The sequence below is a fragment of the Vulpes lagopus genome, chromosome 2 (genome assembly GCF_018345385.1).
Source record: "Vulpes lagopus strain Blue_001 chromosome 2, ASM1834538v1, whole genome shotgun sequence".
NCBI classification, from domain to species: Eukaryota; Metazoa; Chordata; class Mammalia; order Carnivora; family Canidae; genus Vulpes; species Vulpes lagopus.
In genome coordinates, this window is record NC_054825.1 from 60,375,737 (window position 1) to 60,389,377 (window position 13,641).

General features: G+C 36.4%; 1 protein-coding gene and 1 pseudogene across 6 annotated transcripts in view; both read left to right on the forward strand.

The window, feature by feature from the left end:
* The window catches only part of RFX7 (regulatory factor X7), a 132,481-nt gene that overhangs the window by 10,665 nt on the left and 108,175 nt on the right, over positions 1–13,641 (forward strand). The gene's annotated exons all lie outside the window — the stretch shown is intronic.
* Positions 3,969–6,764, forward strand: LOC121484577 (annotated as a pseudogene).

A 13,641-nucleotide genomic window follows, 5' to 3' on the forward strand; every position in this document is an offset into this window, starting at 1 on the left:
TTTAACAAGTTGCCAAGTTTGCAGTGTCACTTAAGTTCCTTCCTCTTCCCTACATTTCCACTGCCAGGACCATAGTTCAGTGCTTTACCATCTCGTTCCTGGATTATTACAGTGGCACCATAGTTGCTCTCTGCTCCTGGCCTTTCCCCTCACTGAACTGTGTTGTATATTGCTGCTAAAATAAGTCTTCAAATATGTCCTTTTCCATGTAGTCTTCTTTAAGTAACCTATAATAGTTTCACCTTGCCCACCGTATCGGATCTAAAGATTTCTGTGAGGTTTCAAGGCCTGTATTATCTAGCCCCATACAATCAGTCAAACCCGATTTCTTTCTGTCCACCACTGTTGAACTCCTGTCAGGTAAGCACTTCAGTGTCTACCTTCTATTTTGTGGTGCTCCTTTTATTCTTACTTTTTATATCTTTTCTGGAATCTCTACTACTCTGTATCCAAATCCTGCTTAATTAAGTTTTAACCATTTTTGAAGTCATAGCTCATATTGTACTATAAAACATTTTTTAGCTACTCTAGTCTACATTGGCCTTTTCTTGATCTTTAACTGTATAGTCATGTCTTACAATTAAACACTTAATCACTTTCATTTTTGTCCTGTGCTGTTCTAATAGACAATAAGTTCTTTGAAGCTAGGGGCAACACCTTTTGCATCTTTCTATTTCTTGTCTAGCAGTAAGTACTAGTGAATACTATTTTTGTCTACTGCATTCTTAGAGATACTTGATTTTTTTTCCTGCTTATTAATGTTTCTGTATTTGATATATTTGATGTGGTAATTTTCTCCCCAAATAAGTTATTAAACTTGTGCTGCATTTTACAGAATAGAGTACTTCCAGCAATTGATTTTTTTAAATTGCATTCATTGGTGAAGCTGAAGTAATCATTTATTTAGAGTTTTAGTAATACTAATCAAATGTTATTTACTCTATATCTAGATTAAAAAATAATTTATGCCCCAAGTGAGAGCCATTGTGTCCCTCATTTTATTTTTTTATTTTTATTTTTTTTTTGTGTGTGTGTCCCTCATTTTAAAAATAATGCACAAATGACTCCTACATAACCTTTTATGAATGAGTATAGGAGTATTTAGGTAGGGTTTTGTGAGCTCATCAGTTATCTGTGTTCCAGCCTATTTCCCAAGAGATAGAGTTGGAATTTTGAAGAACCCCTTAACATTGACCTGGAGATAGCTTCTTTTAAATTTGTTTCTGGTGGAGGGTTTGCCCTACTGATTTTAGGGGCCAAGACCCAAGGCAAGGCTAAGGTAACTTGTTCAGTCATGGCTAAAGTGTGAAGACAGCAAAGGAAACCTGTCAGTTAGGGCAGATAACTGAGGGAGGTGGATTGATTGAGGAGGTAACAAGGGAATGAACGAAATAGGAAAGCAATTTTGAAGGTCCAAAGTGTTTCAGGTTCATAAAACAGGTGACAGTCTGTTCGACCTTTCTATTTGTCTGACATAAAGACTTTTTGTTTTTTTAGTCTGATATTCTTTTTTTTTTTTTTCGGAGAGGTAAAACTAGTTTTTATTTATTATTTTTTAAAAAGATTTTATTTATTTATTCATGAGAGACATACAGAGAGAGAGGCAGAGGCACAGGCAGCGGGAGAAGCAGGCTCCATGCCAGATGTGGGACTTAATCACGCCCTGAGCCAAAGGCAGACACTCAACCACTGAGCCACCCAGGCTTCCCCAAACAACTAGTTTTTAAAAGACCCTTTCAGCTTTAAAAATGTATTTATATGATGCTATTTGGTATGTTAGAGCAGTGAGTAGTTCTCTTCTGGCATCATATTAGTATTACCTTAGAACTTGTTGGAAATGTAAATTTTGGGGCTCCATCTCAGATTTACTGTAATAGAAACTCTGGGGGTATAACCAGCAGTCTTTGTTTTACTAGTTCTTAAGGTGATTCTAATACTGAAGTTGGAGAATCCCTTACTTAGAGGATATATTTTCTGCTAAACAATAGTAAGCCACAGTCTTCTGTGGCAGTATTTTAGTGTTCTTGACCCTTGAGTACCCCAGCTAGAGTCAATAACTTCTTTATTTTAATTTTTTAGTATTTGAATGTTATTGTTATAGCATTATTTACACTGTGTTGCAAAAGATTTTCACTAAACTGAGTTCTTTACTTTCATCAATTGTATATTAAATGAATTGATGAATAAAAATTAAAGACAGCGCATAGTCATCATTGCACTCAGCCCTGATCAACAATTAAAAAAGACAGACAGACATACACAAAATACCAGATATCACAGGTGCAAGACAGCATGGGATATATAACCTAGGGCCAGCAAGCTTCTACTTTGAAGGGCCAGATGGTAAATTCTTTTGGCTTTGTAGGACATAGGGCCTCTGTTGGAACTACTTTACTCTATTATTGTTATCAAGAAAGTAGCCACAGAAAGAATATATATGTATGTATGTATATAAAGAATGAATGGCTGGATTTGTTCCATTACTGCCAGGATTTGGCCCTTCGGCAGCAGTTTGTGGACCTCTATATCCCAAACTATTTGCAGAATACAATAATGGTTCTCGATCTTCACTCCCTTTTATTGACAAACAGTGGAAGACAGTCACCTGCTTGATATTAATTGTCTTATAATTCTCCCTTAGGTAACCCCAGGATTATGTATAAAGTATATTAGAATGCAAACAAGAAAGAGTTATATTCTAGGGATAGTCTTACCTTAGCTCTTATGATGATGATAATAATAATAAAGTATACTGACTTACTGCTTCTGATGTGAGAATTGAGGTCTCAGGGCAAACTGCTGCCTGAAAAACTGGAGACAATTAGATACAGAAAATCAAAGCTTATGAATGAAAAAAAAAAAAAAAAAAAAAAAAAAGCTTATGAATGGCAAAAGCCTAGGAGTAGAAGCCCCACAGCTGAAGCCACTATAGGTAGGAACACCTTTAAGTTTAGTGAATGAATTGCTGGAGGCTCTGAGTGGGCTAGCTTGAGAGTTGAAAACCATGGAGGCCGAGTCTTGGGGGTTGGGGGGTGTGTGTCTTTCCTGAGTCTCACTTCCAGTAACCCTACCAGGTTCTTCTTGTGAGGATCAGAGAAAAATCTTTTACTGCCTGTGGATTGTGGAGGATTTCAGGAGTTTGCAGGGAGGGGCAGGTAGGGAGGAAGAGAAAAGTAATCATTTTGAAATATACCCAGAGCTCTCTGTTCTCTTTGACAAAGCTTATTTCAAGGGAAAGTATTTTACCAGAACCTAACCAACAGGGGCTCTAGGAAAGCCTTCTTGGCCCGGGGGAAGGGAAATAATCTCACTAAAAGACTGAGACCTAATCATAGGACAATAGAGGACATGCCTCTCTCCAATTTTAGCACCATGCCAGTAGGACTCCTGTATAACAGGATTGAATCTAAAACAAGTGTAAGCCTCACACCTTATTTAAAAAGAGTCTCCAGGAATTCCCAAAGTGAACATGGGAGACCAAAAGAAAGACATTGGAGAAAATTTCAGCCTTAGACATCATAGCTACAGCAAACAAACAAGCCTAACTCCCAGTCAATAAACATAAAACTCACACTAAAGGTCTGTCTACCTCAGTTCCTTTTACCCAACATTATCTCTCTCTCTTTCTTTCTTTCTTTCTTTCTTTCTTTCTTTCTTTCTTTCTTTCTTTCTTTCTTTCTTTCTTTCTTTCTTTCTTTCTATATCTCGCTTTCAACAAAAGATTATAAGGCATGTTTACAGGCAAAAAACCCCACAATCTGAAGAGGTAAATGAAGCATAAGAACCAGACTCAGATATGACATAGATTTTGGAATCACACTGTGGATTTAAAATTATGCTTAATATGCTAAGAGCTCTAATGGAAAAAATAGATGTCTTGTAGAAATGGATGGGTAATGTGAACAGAAAAATGGAAGCTCTAAGAAATAATCCAAAGGAAATGCTAGAAGTAAAAAACACTGTAACAAATGACGAATGCCTTTGTTGGGCCCATTAGTAGACTGGTCATGACTGAGGAAAGAATCAGTGAGCATGAAGATATATCAATATCAATAGAAATTTCCACAACTAAAATGCAAAGAGAAAAAAAGTGAGAGATGGAACCAGAGTAACCAAGAACTGTGGGACAGTTATAAAAGTGCAACATATGCATAATTGGGATGTAACAAGGGGAAGAGAGAAAGGAACCAGGAGTATTTGAAGTATAATAGGTAAGAATTTTCCAAAATTAAAGACTCCAAAATCGAGGAAGCTCATAGATACCAAGTAGGACAAATAAGAACAACAAAAAGATCTACTCCTACACACATTACATTCAATCTGCAGAAAATCAAAGACAAAGATAAAATCTTGAAAGAAGCCCCAGGGAAATAACCACCTTACCTATAAAGGAACAAGGAAACAATTATCTCAGACTTTTCTTTTTTAAGATTTTATTTATTTATCATTTATGATAGACACATAAAGAGAGAGGCAGAGACACAGATAGGGGCAGAAGCAGGTTCCCAGCAAGGAGTCTATTCCAGACCCCAGGATCATGCCCAGCAGATGCTCAACCGCTGAGCCACACAGGCATCCCCAATTATCTCAGACTTCTATTCAGAAACCAAGAAAGAAAGGAGAGAGTAAAGTATTTAGAGTTGAAAGAAGAAATCACCAACCTAGAATTCTGTATCTAGTGAAATCATCCTTCAGAAGTGAAGGAGAAGTAAAAATTTTCTCAGACAAAAATTGAAAGAGTTTTTAACTAGTAGACTGGCTTTACAAAGATGTTAAAAGTTCTTCAAAGAGAGAGAAAATGGTCTAGATCAGAAACTTAAATCTACGTGAAGGAGAAAAAAATGAAATCTTATTTTTCTTCTATTAAATTGATCTAACAGATAATAGTTCAAAAGTGATGTATTTGGTAATTATAGCTTATGAATAAGTGAAATGAATGACAGCAATGTTAAGAAACAGGAGGGAGGAATTGGGAATCCTCTTAAATACTTGTAATAACTGAAGTAGTATAGTGTTGTCTTAAAAGTGGACTTGGATTAGTCATAAAGGTATATTGCAAACCCTACAGTAACCACTAAAAAGATTTTAAAAGGAAGTGTAATTGATATGCTAAAAGAATAGAGAAAATCGAGTCATATAAGATGTTCAGATAAAACCAGAGAAAGCAGATATAGAGAAGACAAAAAAAATAAAAACAAAGAAAAAGAGCAATGAAGAGTAAATATTTAAAATATGGTACATACAAATTCAGCTATATCAATAATCACTTCAAGTGTGCATGTCCAAAATACACCAATTAAAAGAGACTTTTATAGTAGATTAAAAAACTAAAACAACTGCCTTTTGCTCTACCCAAAGAAGGTTCCAGTATTAATCTGAGTTCCCCTTATAACTTAGACGGAAACTTTCAAGATGTCCAGAGCCTTGATAGCCTACAAATGAAGGAGGAGGACATTCTTAAATTCGTTGCAGTAGGAACTCACTTACGTGGCACCAACCTTGACTTCCAAATGAAACAGTACATCTACAAAAGGAAAAATTATGGCATCTACAGTATAAATCTGAAGAGAACCTGGGAGAAGCTTCTGCAGACAGCTCATGCCATTGTTGCCACTGAAAACCCAGCTGTTGTCTGTGTCATGTCATTGGGAATACTGGGCAGTTAGCTCTGCTGAAATTTGCTGCTGCCACTGGAGCCATTCCTATTGCTGGCCACTTCACTCTGGAACCTTCACAAACAAGCTCCAGGCAGCCTTCTGCGAGCTGAGACTTCTGGTGGTTACTGATCCCAGGGCTGACCACCAGCCTCTCACAGAGGCATCTTATGTTAACCTGCCTACTATTGCTCTGACACAGACTCTCTGTGCTCCATGGGCATCGCCATCCCTTGCAACAACAAGGGAGCTCACTCTTTGGGTCTGATGTGGTGGATGTTGGCCCCAGAAGTTTTGCACGTGTGTGGCACCATTTCCTGTGAACACCCATGGGAGGTTGTCCCTGATCTCTACTTCTGCAGAGATCCTGAAGAGATTGAAAAGGAAGAGCAGGCCACTGCTGAAAAGGCTATAACCAAGGAGGAATTTCAGGGTAAATGGACTGCTCCAGGTCCTGAATTCACTGCAACTCAACCTGAAGTCACAGACTGGTCCATAGGCATGCAGATGCCCTGTTCTGCAGTTCTCTACCAAAGACTGGAACATTCAGCTACCGCTGAAAACAGGTCTGCAGTTTCTGCTGCTCAAGCCGTTACATGTGTAGGAACAACTACTGAGTGGTTTTAAGCTCTTCCAGAAGGAGAAACAAAATGGAAATAAGGTTGATGGAAAATAAATGGTTTCTAAAAGTTGGAAAAAAAACCCCAAGACAACTCGTCTACAAGTCCCTTTACACTTTGGTACTTTTATTATTTAGTAATGAGTTATTTGTAACATGCTTCATCAATATGTTGTAACACTAAATTTGAGAACTTAGAAGTTGCTAGTAAATGATGAGATACTTAAATTATAAAGAACTCAAGGGAAAATGGCCATGTTTTTGTGGGGTTTTTAAAGTTTTTATTTTAATTCTGGCTAGTTAATATACGTAGGAATAATTAGCTTTAGGTATAAAATACAGTGATTGAACAATGTCATACATCACCCAGTACTCATACCACAAGTGCACTCTTTAATCCCCATTACCTATTTTACCTGTCCCTCTACCTACCTCCCTTCTGGTAACCATCATTTTTTTCTCAAATAATTAAGAGTCTGTTTCTTGGTTTGTGTTTGTTGGTCTCCTCCTTTGCTTGCTTTGTTTCTTAAATTCTACATATAGGTGAAATCATATGGTATCTGTCTTTCTGTGACTTACTTCACTTAGCATAAGACTCTCTAGCTCTATCCATGTCATTGCAAATGACAAGATTTCATTCTTTTTTATGGCTGAATAATATTCCATTTTATATACATCACATCTTCTTTGCCAGTTCATCAATCAGTGGACACTTGGGCTGCTTCCATATGTTGGCTATTGTAGATAATGCTGTTGTAAACAATAGGGGTACATGTATGCCTTTGAATGAGTGTGTTTTTGTATTCTTTATATAGATACCCATTAGTGTGATTGCTGGGTTGTAGGTAGGTTTATTTTTAACGTTTTGAGGAACCTCCAGAGTGCTGCACCAGTTTGCATTCACACCAACAGAGCACACGAGTTCCTTTTTCTCCACATCCTCAAAAATGGCCATGTTTTATGTCCAGTTTTCTGTGTAAACTATTTAATTTACTCTGTTAGAATAAATTTTACAAGTCATTTTACAACTGACCATTTCTTGTGTATGTTCTGATTTTTAAGCACTTTTTTTTGTATATTTTTTTATTGGAGTTTGATTTGCCGACATATAGCATATCATCCAGTGCTCATCCCATCAGGTGCCCCCCTCAGTGCCCGTCACCCAGTCACCCCATCCCACCACCCACCTCCCCTTCCACTACCCCTTGTTCGTTTCCCAGAGTTAGGAGTCTCATGTTCTGTTACTCTCTCTGATATTTCCCACTCATTTTGTCTCCTTTCCCCTATAATCCCTTTCACTACTTTTTATATTCCCCAAATGAATGAGACCATATAATGTTTGTCCTTTTTTAAGCACTTTGAATGAGATAATTTACATACCATTAAGTTTACCTGCTTTAATTTTTTTAAAATTTTTTAGATTTATTTATGATAGTCACAGAGAGAGAGAGAGAGAGAGAGAGAGAGAGGCAGAGACATAGGCAGAGGGAGAAGCAGGCTCCATGCACGGGGAGCTCGATGTGGGATTCGATCCCGGGTCTCCAGGATCGCGCCCTGGGCCAAAGGTAGGCGCCAAACCGCTGCGCCACCCAGGGATCCCAAGTTTACCTGCTTTAAGGATATAATTCAGTGGTTTTTAGTATATTTTTGAAGTTGTGCAATCATTACTGTGATTTCATTTTTTTTTTAAAGCAGTTGAAAAGTGGGGGCACCTGGATGGATGGCTCAGTGTTGAGTGTGTCTGCCTTCTGCTCAGGTCATGATCCTAGGGTTTTGGGATCAAGTCCCATATTGGGCTCCCTGCAGGGAGCCTGCTTCTCCCTCTGCCTATGTCTCTGCCTCTTTCTCTGTTTCTCATGAATAAATAAATAAATATCTTAAAAACAAAAAAAGCAATTGAAAAGTGAATTATACTGACTGGAGTGATTAGAAGTGGAAAGGTTATTTATCTAATCATAATCCTGAAAGTTCGAAGGCAGTAGGAGCCATTAAAATAATGTTTTTGTTTTAATGTTAATGAGACAATAGAATGGGGATTTGTAGAAACCCAAAAGATGAAGTTGTAATTGCTCAATACTTTTTCTCTGTGGCCTTTCCTTGCCCTTATCCTCTGTGGACCAGTCTTTAGATATGTCAAAAAGCTTTCTTCTATTTAGATGCTTACTGCTTTTAAAAAAAAAAATTTTGTCTCGGTACTGCGTTAAGCTTCACAAAACTGGTCAAATACTTGAGTCTTCCTATGGTACTTAACTATTCTCTGACATTTCAACTGTATGTATTTGTAATTATAGAGCATGGCATGTTAGCTGTTACTATTTTCTGTAATGTATTTTCAACCAGTGAGATATTTGTACTTGCCTAAATTAATTTTTGTAAGATACTTAGAAAATTTCTCTGCCAAGCATAAAACCTAGAATGACTTTTATTTAAAAAAAAAAAACTTTAACAATTTTAAAGTAAAAACGAATCACAAAGAGACAGTCCACTGTAGTGGTGTTAAGTCATTACAGTGAAATTAGTTGCCTACGTTTGCTACACAGGTCACATAACTTTTTTTCTTCTTCTTTTTTTTTTTTTTAGATTTTATTTATTTATTCATGAGAGACAGAGAGAGAAAGGGAGAGAGAGGGAGGTGGAGATACAGGCAGAGGGAGAAGCAGGCTCCATGCAGGGAGCCCAATGTGGGACTTGATCCTGGGACTCCAGGATCACGCCCTGGGCCGAAGGCAGGCACTAAACCGCTGAGCCACCCGGGTATCCCCTAGGTCACATAACTTTTAAAAATTGTTTCCTTTATTAGTAGAATGGAAATAGTAATAGTGCTTACCTTGTAAGGTTTGTGGTGAAGATTAAATGAGATAACATATAAAACACTTGGTGTAGAATCTGGCACATGGTAAAAACTTGATAAATGTTGGCTGTTACTTTTAACCACAATAAATTTAAAGAACTTTTTCACTTGACCACACAGTCTGTTACTATGATTACTTCTTATTACTGTATTACTGTAGTGTGACAGAGGAGACCATGATGATATTTGAGACAAGAGTTATCGAGGCAGAGAGGGAACAGCAAATGCAAAGGTGAGAAGGCTGCAGCAAGGAGGCCGAATAGCCAGAGTGTGGAGAGTGTGCTGGAGTGTGGCAGTGAGGTCAGAAGTAAAGGAGGGGCAGATTTATGTAGGTCCTTGCAGGTCTAGTAAGCACTAAAACTTAGACTCTTATTCTGGGTGTAAGGGGGTAAGGTTCTGAGCAGAGGAGCGATACAGCCTTACTGATGTTTTAATAAAACTCACTAGGTTGCTTTGTGGAGAAGAGAGTATAGAAGGGCAGGGACTGAAAACAAGGAGACTAGGTTATGTCAGGTCACTGACATTTTACACCAGGGTGTGTGAGTGTTCTTGTAAAAGATTAAGTATTTTAAATATTGGTAAGTGGCGGTCTCAGAGTGTTGCAGTTAGCTATGAGTGATTTCATTTTCTTTACACTTTTCTCTATTTTCCAAAAGATTTTAAAGAGTACTTTTTTTTTTTTTTAAGATTTTATTTATTTATTCATGAGAGACACAGAGAGAGAGAGAGGCAGGCAGAGGCAGGTAGAGGCACAGGCAGAGGGCCCGATGTGGGACTTGATCCCAGGACTCCAGGACTATGGGATCTGGGCCGAAGGCAGGCGCTAAACCACTGAGCCACCCAGGGACCCCTAAAGAGTATACTTTTGTAATCAAAAACGTAACTGTTATCACTAAGCAGAGCTGTGATAATAACAGCAAAAAATTATGTAATATATTAGGCACTCTGATTAGAAGGACATACTTGCATATTAAGTATACTATCATAAGTGCTGTTACTAAAATCTGAAAGATTTGCCATCAAAGAGACTAAATATGTCTATCAGAATGTAATAAAGTACCAGGTATTTGGTGATATAAGATATAGATATAAGATATAAGATATAGATGATATAAGAGTCTTCCCTGAACCTTTACCTTAGGTAAACTTAATCACTCTCCTCCTAGGTCCTAATTCTTGTTACTATACAATTCTAATAAAATAACTGTATAATTTTATAGCCTCCTCTGTTGGAATATCAGCACCACAAAGACAGGAATTGTATGTCTCTCACTTAAAGATATATCCCTAGTGCAGAATGTGTATGCATGAACGTATGAGCTAACTCAGGAAGTATCAAACAATTTTTAGATGTCAGTTGTGGGTCTGGTGTAGTTTTTCCTGCTGTTCTTCCTCCTATGTAACAGTGTCCACCCTCTCGTGTAGTGTTTAAGTTACTAAGTATAGTAGAAGTTATGAATAAAAATAGCAAACTAGTTTACCAGTAAAAATCTTTTCTCTATACACCATTTTCAACAGTATAAAAGATGGCTTATCTTAATTTTTGCTTATAGATGACCTTTTTGAATGTGTAATTTATTAATATAGATAGCATTACCAAATAGAAATCCTATCAGAACTTAAATTAGTATGTATAATCTCAAATTTTTGGGTGCTTTTTAGCTTGAACTATAAAGCATTTTTCTGAAACTCCACTATATCCTTTTCTCCCAGTGTGGTGGGTTTTACTGGTATATGTTGTATATACTTTGTTGAAAAGATGTGTTCAGTGCGCTTACTAGAGATTTGTTAAAATTCTTTATATTTCACTGGTAACATAGAGAAGGAGAAAAAGCGACTTTGTGGTGTTGATGCCATACTTTTTTATTTTTAACCTCTGGAAATTATGACATATCATATTAGTATAGCCTAATTTCTTGTTGAAAATTAAGTATGAGGGAAGTCTGGCATATTGACAACCTGTGCACCTACCTGTGATCCTTAAGGCTTAATTTTGGGTCATGTGATTTCTTTCTTGAAAGCTGTTTCCAGAGAATTCAATATTAACTAAATACTTATGTTTTTATGTCCATCTTAAATCTTTAAAAAAATCTTTCTGATCACTTTTGTTTTCTTGGAGAGTTTTTATTCACTATTTCTTGCTCCTAGGGGATTTTTGAAGTTTTTAAAAAACAAAACACAGAGAACTTCAAAAAGTTTCTCCTATGTTAAAATGGATATGAAGAACCCCCAGACAGAAAGAAAGCTCCTTTGTGTTCTTTGGTTGGTGGTTTATCACTTCCACTCTCATCTCTGTTGGGTGCCCCTGTTCTTTTGTGTTTATGTTCTTCCTTTCTGGAGGGACACACAGTATATGGAAAAATTTATTTATATAAATTATATCATCACGATAAAGAAAACTCTGAATACTAGTGGTTAGATTACATCAGCGTCACATTTTTGTTGTGGTAAATGACACATCTTAACGAAGTCTAAGTATTTGTAGTTTTCTCTCTGTATTACTTTCTTGTTCCATCTTTGCTTCTAGCTCATTTAAGTCCCGATTTTCTTTCTCAGTTCTTTTTATCACTTTGTCTTTTTCCCTGCCAGTTCTGCCTCTGAAGTGGGCATGTAGCATCTGTTTGTGACCCTAAAGCTATTCCTTACTTTCTGTCCTTCCCTAGGTGTTTCCCTAGGATATCTAATGTTGTATGCCTATACCTGTACTTCCTCTTAATCTTTATAGTTAATCACCACTTTCTCACCTCTCCTTCTAGTCATTATTCTAGGCGGACTCTCTTTATTAGTTGTTACACCTACTTCTTTAAGCTTGTATTCAATGTGGATCAGCTAGTCTAAAACAAGACATGAGATAACCGAGAAATTTTGAAGAGAAGTATTTCCTCACAGCGCTCATGTTAATAGAATATAAGGCGTTTGTAGCAGATAATTCAGAATCTTTTAGTTTGTCTTCCTGAATTTTTTCTCCACCCCTCTTTTTCTGTTGTTTTATTCTTATCCTTTCTACCTTTTACCTTTTTCTCTAACTCCCACTTTTCTCTCCCCAGAACAGAAACAGAAAATCTACCTGTAATTCATTACAATTTTATCTCTGCCTTTTCCACATTTGGAATCTTAGAAGTTGTCAGCTTTATATTTATCAGGTTATTTGAAAGCCTAATGAGGTGGTTTTAAGAAGAGATGTAATGAGCCTTTGCTATGAAAAAGATTACGTAAAATCATTTAATACTGTAGGAAAGGTGTGAGTCAGCAGGCAAGTTTGACAGAAGGAAAGGGTTGTGCTAGGCTGATTGCTTGCTTGCCTTGGTCTCCAGGTATAATTCCAACCAGTTGAAGATGGAGAGGAATGAAGCGAAAAGGACAATTTGGGATTCCTAACTCCTGAAGTGAGATGTAAAATGTTACGAATACAATAAAGTTTCAATCCATTTGGATAGAAGTACAACTTATATCTTGTTTTATTTCAGTAAGAAAATGAGTTCTCCATCATTGTTTAAAATCTTTTTTTTTTTAAGTAAATTGGAATGTGTATTCCAGCCTTGACAGTGCAGTGTGAAGAACTTAGATGTTGCTTAGAAAACTGTTCTCCTGGATGAAGGCAATGAACTGTGAAGGACTAGAATCAAAACCCAGCCAGAGGAATCAGTTTTATAGGAAATTGTTTTGGGATGTCAGTGCTACAGTATGTTTGCTACTTGATTATATAGCTGAGGTTACATGTGTTTAATCTTTGTGAGGACTTAAAGAAATAAATAGGCTTTGGAGTGATTGTGGGAGATTAAAAAACAAAACAAGATTTTATATCTTGGACTTGTATTTTTGGCTTTTTGGGATTAGATTTCATTCCTTGAGTTCCAAGTACAAAATTGTTAACATTTGGTAATCTTTAATGATGAAATCTTGTTTGTTACTGACATTCATGTTCTTTTCCTAAAACTTAGAATCATAATCAAGTTGTATATTAATTTTAATACAAATATATGATACAAACCAGTGGGAGGATTACTTAGGAAATTATATTAATGCAATTGCTTAACTGTTTGAAAGACAGAAAGAATAAATTTAGAGGCTGAACTCAACAGCAGGTCATCAGAACAATTACAGATGAGTAAATAGTTCAGTGAATTAAAACTGGGATGATTTAAAAACAAAACAAAACAACAAACCTAGAACAGACTAGAAATGAACTTATTGTAGAGTGGGAGATTTTTTTCTTTTAGAAGAGGTAGAAAACATCTCAAAACAAACAAGATTTTACTACTTAAAATGAAAAACAAAAACACTTTTAGGTGTTAAACTCTTTTTACCTATACCTATAATTCCAAATTAAAGGAAAAATCAGAAGAGAATAAAATTTTCACGGTTATGTTGCCATTAAAATTTTTTAAAGAGAGCATGTCATTATATAAATAAATTATTTTGGTAGAATATGAGAGGAAAAAAAATCACAGAATAGTCACATAATTTCACACAGTCACATACACACATGCACATACAACTCTAATTGTAGAAAAAGA